At 26.0% G+C, this 13,474-nt stretch overlaps 1 long non-coding RNA gene across 1 annotated transcript; it reads left to right on the forward strand.

The window, feature by feature from the left end:
• The first annotated feature begins 253 nt into the window (after positions 1–253).
• LOC136082123 (uncharacterized) lies at positions 254–1,099 on the forward strand. Its single transcript, XR_010639407.1, has 2 exons — positions 254–342; positions 481–1,099. It is a non-coding gene; the product is annotated as an uncharacterized LOC136082123 (long non-coding RNA).
• The last annotated feature ends 12,375 nt before the right edge of the window (positions 1,100–13,474 follow it).

The following is a 13,474-nucleotide window of genomic DNA, read 5'->3' on the forward strand; positions in this document are numbered from 1 at the left end:
CTAATTTTAAAACAATGAATTTTATTTAATTCTAATTAAAAACAGATTTTTCCTTGTCTAAAGGTTTTGTCAAAATCTATAAGTTGTTGTCAATTTATTCAATTTGTTAACAACGGAAAACTCAAACATTGAAGGTTTAATTAACAATACCACGTTACTGGCATTTCTAAGTAAATTAAATTTTCGTTTTATGAACAATACGGAAACAAATTCCGCTAATTATTACAAAGGAAGTTTACGTCATGAAGTATATAACAATTTTAATTAAAACTAATATTATGCGATTAATTACTCGATGGTTGACAGATAATTGATTTTTTCAGACAAGGCAAGCTTAATGTGGTAAAACATGATAATCGTTCACATTTGTATATTTATAAAAAAAATTTGGATTAAAAAAAATTATAATAACTTATAAATGTATGTTTTGTTATTAATGTTGCTCGTTCCATTAACCGTTTTTTAAAAACGTTTTATTAGACAAATTGAAGGCTTAAACTAAAAATGACAAACGTGTCACTTATTGAATCTCTTGAAGTTTGTATGGGCTTAGTGAATTCAGCTAAAAAGAACAAGTTCTATCTAATCAAATACACCTGCATTATAAGGAAATTAATGAACGCGTTAAATGGATGGAACAACAACATTATACGCGATGCCGAATTTTACCAAGATTTAACCGAAACATTAAAAAAGATACAAAACCATATATATGTTGTAAGTCAACGACCAAAGTTTGTTCAAATAATGATGGCTAAAAAAGAAAGCCTTGTTTTCACTCAAATCCAGCAGCATATCGACAATATTTGCGCGAGAATTGTTCTTTCCTATGTAAACAAAGATAATTGGCACAACACAGATAACTAAAATAAGAGAAAAAAAAGTATCATTTGGTCATAATTCGAATAAATATACTTTTCTATTTTGTTTTCGTATATAAAGTTGAAGTATATGTAAATATGTATAAAAATTTAAAAAAGTATTAAAATTTATCTAAAAATAATTTGTAATTATTATCTTTATATCTGTCATTTTTTTCATTCATTAAATTCTTATACTATTTAGATTAAAGATAAAATTAAAAGGTATAAAGAAAAAACCCCTTTGTATTTTCTTAAGCGTAGTAACTGAAAACAATATATATATATATATATATATATATATATATATATATATATATATATATATATATATATATATATATATATATATATATATACATATATATATATATATATATATATATATATATATATATATATATATACATATATATATATATATATATATATATATATATATATATATATATATATATATATATATATATATATATATATATATATGTTTCTTTTGAAAGTTTTAACTGTTAAAACTTTAAGTTAAAATTTTCTCCTTATTGTCGAACCAAATCAAATGGTTAATTAGAACCATTGTTAGCTAAACTATTTTAAAGAAAAAATCTTTTTATGTTTCAAAAAGAAATATGAAAAATCTGAAAGAAAGAAAAAATAGTCAAACTTTTTAGTAAACTTTTTTTTTCAGATTTTACTTTAAAATTTCAAAAAACCGCAACATATACAAAAAAAGGCTTGAAATTGCGGTTTATTGATTGCTGTTTACAATAATATGTAATTACTCTAAATTGCAAGCACTTTTGAAATAAACGATATCGGAAATTAAAAAAAAAATTTAAGCAAAACATTATGATATGGAAAAAACAACAACGAGAAATTGCTTTTTGTTCAATAAAAATCTGGCACCATATATTCACCAAATTTCAGAAAAATTAGTCCGTTATATCAAAAACGAGTTATTTAACACTATAGCAGTTAATATTCGTTAAAGTGGCACATTAAAAAGTGACACTTATTTAAATAGAAAACAGATAAGCAGTGATAAGGCAGATTTGAATTTGGATTATATGAAAAACAACAATCTAAAACAAAGTTTGAATTAGTATTATGGCTTTAAAATCAAAGTAAATATTACGTCAGCAACATTAGTTAAAAGTGTTTCTCAAATCTCAATTGGTGCTATCGATGATAAATCAATGTGAGTAAAATACGTTAAATAGAAGTCTTAGAAAAATTTCTAAAAAAAATTATAATAATAAAATAGTAATAAATGATGACGTAAAGTTACGTTAATTATGTCTAATATTATAAATTGAGTTTGTTAGGCTAAAGAGAGACGGTGTTATATGGACTTTAAACAGGCCCGTAGGAACAAAAATTATATGGGGGGGGGGGGAGTACTACCTCAAAATAGTTTTAAGGACCTTTTTTTTTTAATAATTTTATTCGAATAATTTGCATTTAAAAATAAACTAAAGAAAATTTTTTCTCGAACAACATTTATTGTATTTATTGGAATAATAATTATTAACTTATAAAAATGATAAAATAAAAAAATTATAATGCTTATATGCATCTGCTGATTCGTTAGCAAAATAACAACTTCTAAATCATTGTTTTATAATCTAAAGATCAACTTCAACGTTAGCAATGTTAAGAAAATTCATCACAACGAAAACTGAATTTAAAAGATGTTGAAAAAAAAAATTTCAAATAATGGAAAATTTTTTTCTACTCTAATTTTTTTTTTTTAATTTCTTATATTATGATATATTTAACCTTTCTGTGATACAATGCCCAAAGAATTTTTAACAAAGTTGTTTGTTGTTATAATAAGTTTAACTCCTTTGGGATTTTTTATGTTGTTTTAAAGATAATTAATGGGAAATAGTAAGAATCTATCAATATTTTATAATAAAAAAGAAGACAATTCACTTTCTAATTAAACAATAACAACCTATAGCGTGTAAGTAAAGTAAAGAAACTTATACATCTATTGAAATTTATGCAACCACTAAAACTTATACATCCATTAAATGTTTTGATTGTAATAAAGGTCAAGGTCAGAAAAAAACTATAACAAATATAACATCCAAAAAAGTTATACATCCATTGAAACTTACATAATTGTATATATATTCAACTGCCTTTTCCATCGGTGCGAGGACGAATCATTTGGTAATGTTGCTAGTGTGTGAATATATTTTAATTCAACGCAAAACTTATAATTTAAATTTAGATTCTTTAAATAAAGCTTAAAAAAAAGCTGTAAAACAAAGTATGCAGTATAAGTTTCTCATCAGATAAAGAAATTCTTGTATTGAGAGCCCATTTACTCAAATCCATTTTATTGGCTTAAGAATATGGCAAAAACGTAGATTTAATTGCATAAAATGCGTTAACGTTCATGTCTTGTGAAAATATTGAAAAAAAATTTGCAACTTATAAAGCAATAAAAACAAGTTAAAAAACAAAACATGATTGCTGATTTTTTAAATGTACTACAAATCGTAGCAGTAGTTGCAGTTAAAATATTTCGATATTCAGTTGAAATTCTCATTACATAAAATAGTAGGACAGGATTGAAAAGTTTTGTTTTTTAAAAAGAACTTTCAAAAACAAGACTTTTGCAAACAAGATTTGGAATTAAAAAAACTAAAAACGTTTAGAAGGGGGCAATAGTACTTTACATATTACCTATAAATAGGGGAGAGTGAGGAGAAGTGGGACGCGGGAGAAGTGGGACAGCTCATAAATTCCAATTAGGAGAGTTCTTTAGCCAATATAATCTAATGTAAACATCGTTCTATCTCATTGCGTGTGGTAAAAACATTTTTTTAAAGTTCCCCAAAAAACAATTTTTAAGGAGTGAAGTGGGACAAAAAAATTAATTAAACTCCAATTTCTCTCATATCACTTTTGTATGAATATTTTGTGAAAAGCTTTTGAATATTTTGATGAAGATTACGTGGTTCACGATTTTAATAGTTTTTAATTGATAATTTTTGTTAATATGTTGTTAATTACTCGCTTATTTACTACTTAATTACTCGTTTATTACTACTTTACTTCATGGCTGTCCCACTTTACCTCGATCTCTCTAAAATTAAAAAATAAATACTTTATTATAACCTGCTGTCAATCTTAGGGGATGAAATCAGTACACGAAATGATGATTTATTTGTTAAAATTTGTTTGGTGTAGTGCATACATTAAATAAAAAAGATATTAAAGTTAATCTAGAAATATTTTTTAATGTACCACTTTTTCCCACTCCCGCTTTCTATTTATTTTGAGTAAATACATTGTTAGTAGAATTCTAAACTTTTAGTTATAGGCATTCAAAACTTGTCACGGAAGGAACGATAAGTTTGAAACTTATATCCTTCCGTGATATAAGTTTCAATGGTTATAACTAAAAAATTAATATTCCACATACAACATCTTTACCTAAAACTAAATAAGGATTTATAGGTAGCATGTAAGGTATTACGGGTGTAGCATGTAAGGTAAGTTGGAGTGTGTAGGTCATGTCTATAAGCTACTCAGGACAAAACAAATCTAGTCGAAGAATTTAAAGGAACACGTATATATCAGACGTGTATATCAGAAGAGAAAAAGTTGCAGAAAAAAAATTTAATTCAACGCAGAATTGTTGTAGAATGGAATACATAACAGTTAAAATGCAATCTACTGTATAAAAAAAAGTTAATTTCAGCATTATTATGGTATTGATTTTGACATTGTTATGGTATTGACTTGATAATAAATACCGTTATCAAATTTGTCTAACAAGTGGTACTAATTGAAGTAGGTACAAGCTTGAACTAAATGTGTCAAATGTGTCATAGACCAAATTTATTATCGTGTCGTAAAAATATCTTTAGAGTTAAAATTCTGTACATAAAAAAATATATATATATTGAGAAAAAAAAAACTAGCAGATAGGCTATTAAAGCTCGTAAAAAAAAACTTTTGTCAACAAGCTATCCCGGAGGAGCCTTTTACTTTATTTTTTGAATGGTTTTTCAAATTTAAACTAAAAGACCGTTAAAAATTTTTAAAATTTTTCTAATATCATAACCAACCAATATTTTATCAATTCATTTTAAAATTCCAGGAAATGTTTATAACAATATTCTCTAGGGAATATGCAATGCAGTTTTTTTTGAAACGTAATAAAAACTTTTTATCAAAAAACGAAAAGAAGATATATTTTATTTGGTAAAGATATATTTTATAACTTTATAGAAAATAGATGTCCTAGACCAAACTAGGTAGAACTTCTCATTTGAAATAGAATATTGAATGTTTTTATCTTTTTTTATTTTACTTTTATCATATAGATTAAAAGTATATTTATTCAAATAAAATTATATATTTCCGAGTGCAGCGCTAAAAATATTAAAAAACTTAATAAGTTTTTTACTATTTTTACTGTGATTTTTTTCAAGATTAATATATCATTATAATCTAATGACATCCACCACTGAGCTATACTAAATAACTAAATATCTAGCATTGTTTGCAATGATATTATTATTATTTTATTATTTTTTTTCTATTGTCATATTTTTGTTATCATAATATGATATATATAAATGCATATTATGCATTTATCTGCTAAAAGTTATAGTTATAAATAAAAGATATTTTAGTTTTAAATTAAAGACGTGCAGTTTCAAGGAGATTTTTAAAAAATATTTGATATTATCAGTAACTATTATACTAAAGGTATTTCATGTAGATAGAAATCAAAGTGGGAGTTAATTAACTCTTATAGTTTTATGATCAGTTAGTTTTTCAATAAAAATTTAATCAGTTGTTAGACAACCCAACAAATTAATTTTTAAGAATTAAACAACTTGTGGCTGATTAAAGATAATAAATAAACATTTATTAAATGGAGACGATGCTAATCTTACATGCATGAAATGCAAAACATGTAAAAAATTAAATAACTTGTGGCTGATTAAAGATAATAAATCTATATTAAATGGAGACGGTGCTAATCTTAAATGAAGTCAATAATAATCTTGCATGAATAAAGATATTATATGTTAATCATGTATTAAAAAATGACATTATGTGGAGGCGGTGCTAATCATTACTCTGAATTATAATCAAAGTGGGTAATACCAAACTGAAAATATCTACTGTATTTTTTATAGTTCATCCGGACTAGTTCCTGACTAATCTGGAAAATTACACAAGTCCGGATATTTTTATTCAAAAAACTGTAGGCGCCGATATTTTATAGAATTTTACAAACTATATCATTAACGCGATTTAATTATAAACAATATCAATGAATATAAACTTATTAAAATTATGAACAAATCTGCTATCATCTGATTCTTCGATCTATAGTTTCTTACAAAGTTTCTCAACGTTTCTCAACGTTTTGATATATATTTTTAATAACTTGTGGCTATGAAAATAGTCGCTTTTTTAAAAATCCAATTCAGAACAGCTTATCAGTATAACATCTTGGTTCATGATAGTGATCTTTTTAGACAAATTAATTACTAGTTAATATTTATTAAATTATTTCTTAATTTAAAAAAAAAAAAAAAAAAAACACAACTTTGAATTGTTATTATAAACTATTTTGAGATTTCTTTACCAAAAAAAAAAAAAAATTAACCGGAATAGTCTAACAAAAATAATCAAAACTATTAACAATAGCATAAAATTCAAAAAAACACTCAATAGAGGTACATATCAAATGTCACAAAAAAATAATTTGCTGTATCTCTAGTGATTTCTGCCATGAACGTTAGACGTGCCTGACTAACTTGTGCAGTTTTGCTTTCCTTGTTTTTGGCTTCAGTAGCACTCTCAGACAAAAAACCTATTAAAGGATACTTAAAATACCTAATATAAGAAGCACCATGAAATATTATTTTATGTACAAATTGTGTATATAAGTACAATTTTTTATAATGTATGACATTGGTATGGTTTTTTATTACTTATGTTATTAGTAATTATTGCAAATAGATAATCAGCTTTCTGATTGAAAATCTATAGGGGAGATTAGGGTAATATGAGCACCTTGGCAATATGAACATACATAAAGATTTCTTAGATGTAAGAAGTGAAGTTAAAGTTGCTTTGTATTTTTTGAAACAACTTTATGTAATGATAACAGGAATCAGTAAAATTAATGTAAATTTATATGCAGTAACTAGCGGCTATAATCTAATTAAAACGCTGTTAAATTTTTTGCCTAGTTAAAATAATATCATCTCACATAAAAAAAACTGTGAGACGAAATTTTAGTGCTAAAATAATGAAATTAATTTTTTCATAAAGAAAAATATGGTAGATAAAAATCTAGTCCATTTTTGTTTGAAAAAACATTTAGTTTTGACTTTATTTAAAGATGCAATTTTTGTACAATATGAGCATGCTCAAATTACCTAGTGTTTTTCTTTGAAATTACCTAGTTTAAAGTCCTAAAACAGCAGTGGTTTTAATTGTTTTTTGAATAAAAACAAAACGAAGTAAAAAAAAATTAGTATTTTAACAATTCTAAATATTTTTCTGTAATTAAAATCGTTCAAATGTTTGAGTTAATAAAATTGAAAAAATAATGAACCAATTTTTTTTTCGTTTTTGTTTTGCGGAAAACATCCCAGTAAACATTGAACAGTTGGTAAATAGTTGGCCCGATCCTAATAACCAACTATTAGCTACAGTTGGTTATTTAGTTGGTACCGTAAAAAAAACGTAACGCTTTTACCAACACTTAGCCAACTGTTTTATAAACTTTGGCACCATTAACGGCCCAAGAGTAATAAAACAGTTGACTAACAGTTGGTACCATTACCGGCCCAACTATATGATTTTTTGGCGATTTTTTAAATTAGTTAACTTTCATTGCTTATGGTTAACGACATAAATACCGCATTAACATCAGTTAAGTTCTTTTTTAAAATCTGTCACAACACAGGTACCAGAAAATGGAAGTCAAGTAAAGCCTGCAAAAACCTAAAAAAAGAAATAAAAATAAAGTTACAATTTTTAATTAAAAAAGTATTATTTGCATTTTATTGTTAGTAAAATTAGGATAATAATATAACAGAAAATATAAAGAATAAAAAAATAGCTATAACAGCCTATCAACACAAAACACAGCAACTATAACGCATAGTTTAAAATATTTGTGAGCACACATTATTGTGCCTCCAGAGTAATTAAAAAAGTTTTATTAATTCTCCCTCTAATCTAAGAGAGAGAGGGAGAGAAAGATAGTGTTTCCAAAGCAGCATGTTAAAAGAAGTAAAAAAAACACGCGATAAATAGTAGTAACTGGTTTTATTATGTTACCAGTAAACAAAATTATTTTTACCTTTGTTTTAATTTCCAGCATTTCTTAATTAAGCTCCAGCTTCTCTCTAAATATTGACTAATGATTAATAGAGTAAATTTCACATCATATTAAATTTACAAAATTAAAACCATGTTTCAACAGTAAGCAAATTAATCAAGTGATGACAAAGGCACCTAAAAAAAAAAGAACATGATTATGTTTGAAGTTTTATAAAAATTTAAAATCATTTAAATTCAAAACTTTATTAATTGTTACTATAAATAGTAAAATTCATAATTTGTTTTGTTCTAAATTGTCTAAAGTAAAATCAAATTAACAGACATTAACACTGCTTGACACTTAATTCTGGCAAGTAAGTTTTCTGCTTGCTGAGCATCATTTCTTACATTTCCACAACGATTAATTTCATCTTGCCTAGACCTATCTCTTTGACTTGAATACAACTATTTTCAAGTTGCCTATTAATATCTACATTAATAACTTCTTTGAGCCTAATATTATCCACTTCAACTTCACTATTATCATATTGCCAGTAACCAAATGCGCCATGGCCTAGGGGCCCCACAAAAAAAGGGGCCCCAAAATCGAATTGCAACAAAATTAGATTTTAATTTTTGGAAAGTGCATACATTTTCATTAGTAATTGTGTAAAAAATTTTACTTTTTTATTTTTCTAAATATTTTTGTGATTAAAAAAATAAAATATTTCCAGACGAAAATTAAACAAAAAGCATTTTGCAACATTTTGTTCATTAGTATAAATAATAACTTTAACGAATAATCAACTCAACGATTTTATTTAACATTTGACGTTTTTTAAATAACATTACGTTTTTTTTTTTTTAAAGTTCAACCAAGAACCTTCTAAAATATTATTTTCTAGAGTCACTTGGTTCGACTTATAAAACCAAGAAAATAACTATAATTATAGCTGTTTTTCTAATTAATTAAGGTTTACAATAGTAGTAAACATTATTTATTTGCAAAACAGCCTGATTAATTTTCCAGATTGATATTAAAAACGGTAGTTAATAAATTTGTTTTTTTATTATTTGTGCATAATGTTTTAAAATATTCGATTTAAAATAAAATGAATGCGTTTATTTTAAGAAAAATTTTGCACGCTTTTAAGTAAAATATCGTAGTAAATTGAAGAAAGTAATTGTTTTAAATTTTAAATTGCGTTAAAGTAAAGTAAATAAGTGCGCTGGGAAAAAAGTAATCCTTAATTTTCAATTATTTATGTAGGCTATTTTACTTAATTTTAATAATAAAAAATAGTGGAATGTTATGTACTAGTAAAATCAGTGCTCGTAAACAATAGCAATTAAATTAATTAAATGTGTTCATTTTCAGAACCTTTTAACAGAAATGGGAAGAAGCTATGAATGTGGAGCTGCAAAAAGAAAGAAAAAAATATAATGAAAGAAAACATAAAAAAACATCGAAAACTTGATAGTTTTTTATTAAAAGCAGAATGTCATGGTAATTCACCAACTTCAGCTAATCTTGCAAACTGTGGTATAACTAAAGAGGCAAAAATATTGGATTTTGTAGAGGACTCAATTAATGAAACTCAAACTTTAAACGAGCAATCGGAACTCAATAAGGAGAGAGTACGTTTCCCTATTGATTTGCCATTGAATAGGAAAAGTGATCCAGGACTTTGGGAAACTCTTTCAGCTGAGGATATACAGTTTTGGATAGAGAACCGTCCATTAAAATGTCAAAATGCAAATTATGACTCTAAATCCTCTAAAATGATGTATCAAGATCCCGATCGGTATTGCTCAAAAAGCTTGTTTATGGGGGAAAAAGTAAATGGTGAAACTTTTAATAGAGAATGGCTCATATATTCCCCTGCATTGGGTTGTGTATTCTGTTTTATCTGCAAGCTTTTTGAACCCTCAAAATATGCTATAGCTTCAACGGAATATACAGATTGGAAAAATTCAGGGGCATCAAATCAGGGGCATAAACACTCATTAGACCACAGAAAAGCTTCATTAGCATACTTTCACAGAAAAAATGACAATGTTTTTTTAAATAATCAACTTCTTAAAAAAATTTGCAAAGAAAAAAAACTACTGGAGAGAGGTTCTAAGAAGAGTTACAGCTGTAATTCGCACATTGATCGAAAGAAACTTAGCTTTTAGAGGTTCAAATGAAAAATTTGGGTCTGAGAGCAACAGGAATTTTATTGGTCTGCTAAAGTTGATTGCTCAGTTTGATACTTTATAGACCTAACACATAAAAAACTATGGTGACAGTGTTTTTGGAAAAAAAAACTACCACTCAAAGAATACATGTAACAAGTTACATGTATTCTTTTGATTCCGTTTTGATGGCAAGAAAAGTTTTGCAATCAATCATCGACGATGTTTTAAAATCTAAGTATTATGGATTATCAGTAGATTCAACACCTAATGTGAGTCACAAAGATTAACTATGTGTGATCTTGAGGTACATTGATCAAATTTCTAATGAGCCTATTGAAAGATTTGTCAACTTCATTCACATCGATAATTACACTGGGGAAAATTTAGCAAATGCAACCGTGGACTTTTTAAACGTAAAATTGAACTTGGAAATCAGCAACTACAGAAGCCAGTCTTATGATAACTCAAGCAATATGACTGGAAAATATAAAAGAATAAAACTAGACTTTTGGAGTTCAATAAGCTGGCTAAATTCTTTCCATATTTAGGTCATTCTCTTAACTTGGTAGGAGAGGCTGCTGTAGATTGCTGCATCCAGGGAATCAATTTTTTTGATATTGTTCAAGAACTATCCAATTTTTTCTCTGCTCCTACAAAGCTGTGGAGTGTTTTGGAACAGTTTGCAAGTAGTTCATTAAAATCACTATCAAATACTGGGTGGAGCACTCATGCTGACTCGGTCAAAGCCAAAAAACAAGAGTTGCGACTGGAAATTTACTATCAAAAATGGAAACTTTTAAATTTGCTTTACAACCATAATGTGGGATTAACTTTTGCAACGAATAAATGCTGTTTCCAAATCATTGCAAAGTGTAACTATTACTCTAGATACACGTGCTGAACTTTATTCATCTCTTGGAAATTATCTTCTTGGATTAACTAACACATTCGATTTAATAGAACAAGATGCAAAACTACTGTTACCAGACATAGTTTATTTACAAAAGAGACGCCGTAATAAGAAAGCGCTACTAGGTGAAAACCGATCAGAAGAACCTTAATTAAGTCCACGTAAAGAGTTTAAGACAAACGTTTTTTTAAAAACTATCAATAATCTTACTACAAATTTAAAAGAAAGAGCTCAATGCTATCAGGAATTGAATGACAAATTTGTATTTTTAATAGACATGAGATTCAACAAAGATAAGCTGAAGTCATGCGTTAATCGTTTGGTGGAAGACTACACGGAAGATATTGATAATAATTTATATGCAGAAATTGAACATCTACATCTGTATTTGAAAGAACATTTTATTACTCAAGTTCCTGAATTGTCCCATTTGTTTTTGTACAAACTTATAAAGGAAAAACAAATGGAGGCGTCATTTCTAAATACTGAAATCATTCTTAGGATTTTCATATTCCATGATATCCAACTGTTCTGCAGAAAGGTCATTTTCAAAATTAAAATTAACAAAAAATGGTTTGCGATTTACTATGTCACAAAAAAAGTTAAACAATTTTGCATTGTTATCAAGCAACGCAGACAAAATGAAGTCAATTATTATAGATTCATTGATTAAAGATTTCGTTAATGAAAAATACAGAAAAAAGATTATGTAGATTTAAAAAAAAAAATTTTTTAATTAAAATAAAACTTTTAGTTACGTTAAACTAAGATTATATTTTTTTAAACTAACATATTACTTCTAAATATGGGGCTGCAGGCTTTTTTGGCTTTGGGCCCTTAAAACTGTAAATCCGTCTCTGTTAGTAACATTACTATTGTTAAAGCTGAATAATAAAAAAATGTAAAAGAACCTTACAAATTGTGATCTTTTCTAATCTAAGACTACATTTAAACTTAAGATTTATTGAAATCCATATCTTTTTATGTTTATATACATAAGTCGTTTATTAAAAATATTAAACAATATTTATTTACATCAACTATTTTTAATTTAACAAAGAATTTAGACTACAATGCACAAAATTATTTAAGTAAGTAATCAACAAATTACTGACTGTAATTTGTTGATCACTTTCATGTCAACAAATTACAGTCAGTTTTCTATGTTAAATACATAAAATATATATCTAATATAAAATAAATCCAATATAAAATAAATAAAAAAATAGTAAACTCACTCAAATCAGTACCAGAAGTGTGAAGTGACTAAAAAACACTTCAGTTCTTTCCAATTGCACTAAAAAATAGCTTTCAGCTCTTTCCAATTGCACTAAAAAATAAAACAAAACTTACTTAGCTAAGTTGCCTAGTTCTTAAGAATCTGAAAACAAATAAGTTAAAAACCAAGAACAAACAAACATTTATTTATTAAAACTACTATATTTAAACAAATTAAATTAAACAAAGAACGACATCAATTCTCCTTAAAGGCTAAGAAAAATTTTTAAGCTCAAATTTGCTTGCAGACCTTGCTTGTAAAACCATGTGAATAAGAAACACGTTTAGAAAAGCCTAGAAACTACTTAAAAATGACATATGCAACATTGAAGTTTAGACGTCGACTGGACTAATTATTAGTAGATGTTTATAAAAAATTCAAACAAATTTACAATACTTTGCTCTTCTATATTGCATAAATCCATCATATGATAAATAAGAAATGAAAAAATGAAACGAATAAGTAAACACAATGAAAAAGACATCATATATGAATCGAAAATCAATGCATTGATAGATTATTGTCAATAGCAATAAGTGCATAGAAGTATTCGTTTAATAATGGCATAGAAGTAGAAGTGCTAAAAATAATACCATATAAGCTATACCTACATTTATAGATTCAGTCATGCTCAAACACAAAATGCATACATATAAATTATTATATTATAACATATATATATATATATATATATATATATATATATATATATATATATATATATATATATATATATATATATATATATATATATATATATATATATATATATATATATTCATATATTAGAATAGTAACCTTTATGTATGCACTAAAAATTTACATAAAATATAATTATATATACTTTGATAAAACTTTTACGATTCAAAAACAAGCGGTATACAGTCGGTTAATGGTTGGCACGGAATGCCAACGGTTAGCTAACTATAG

The sequence above is a fragment of the Hydra vulgaris genome, chromosome 07 (genome assembly GCF_038396675.1).
Source record: "Hydra vulgaris chromosome 07, alternate assembly HydraT2T_AEP".
NCBI classification, from domain to species: Eukaryota; Metazoa; Cnidaria; class Hydrozoa; order Anthoathecata; family Hydridae; genus Hydra; species Hydra vulgaris.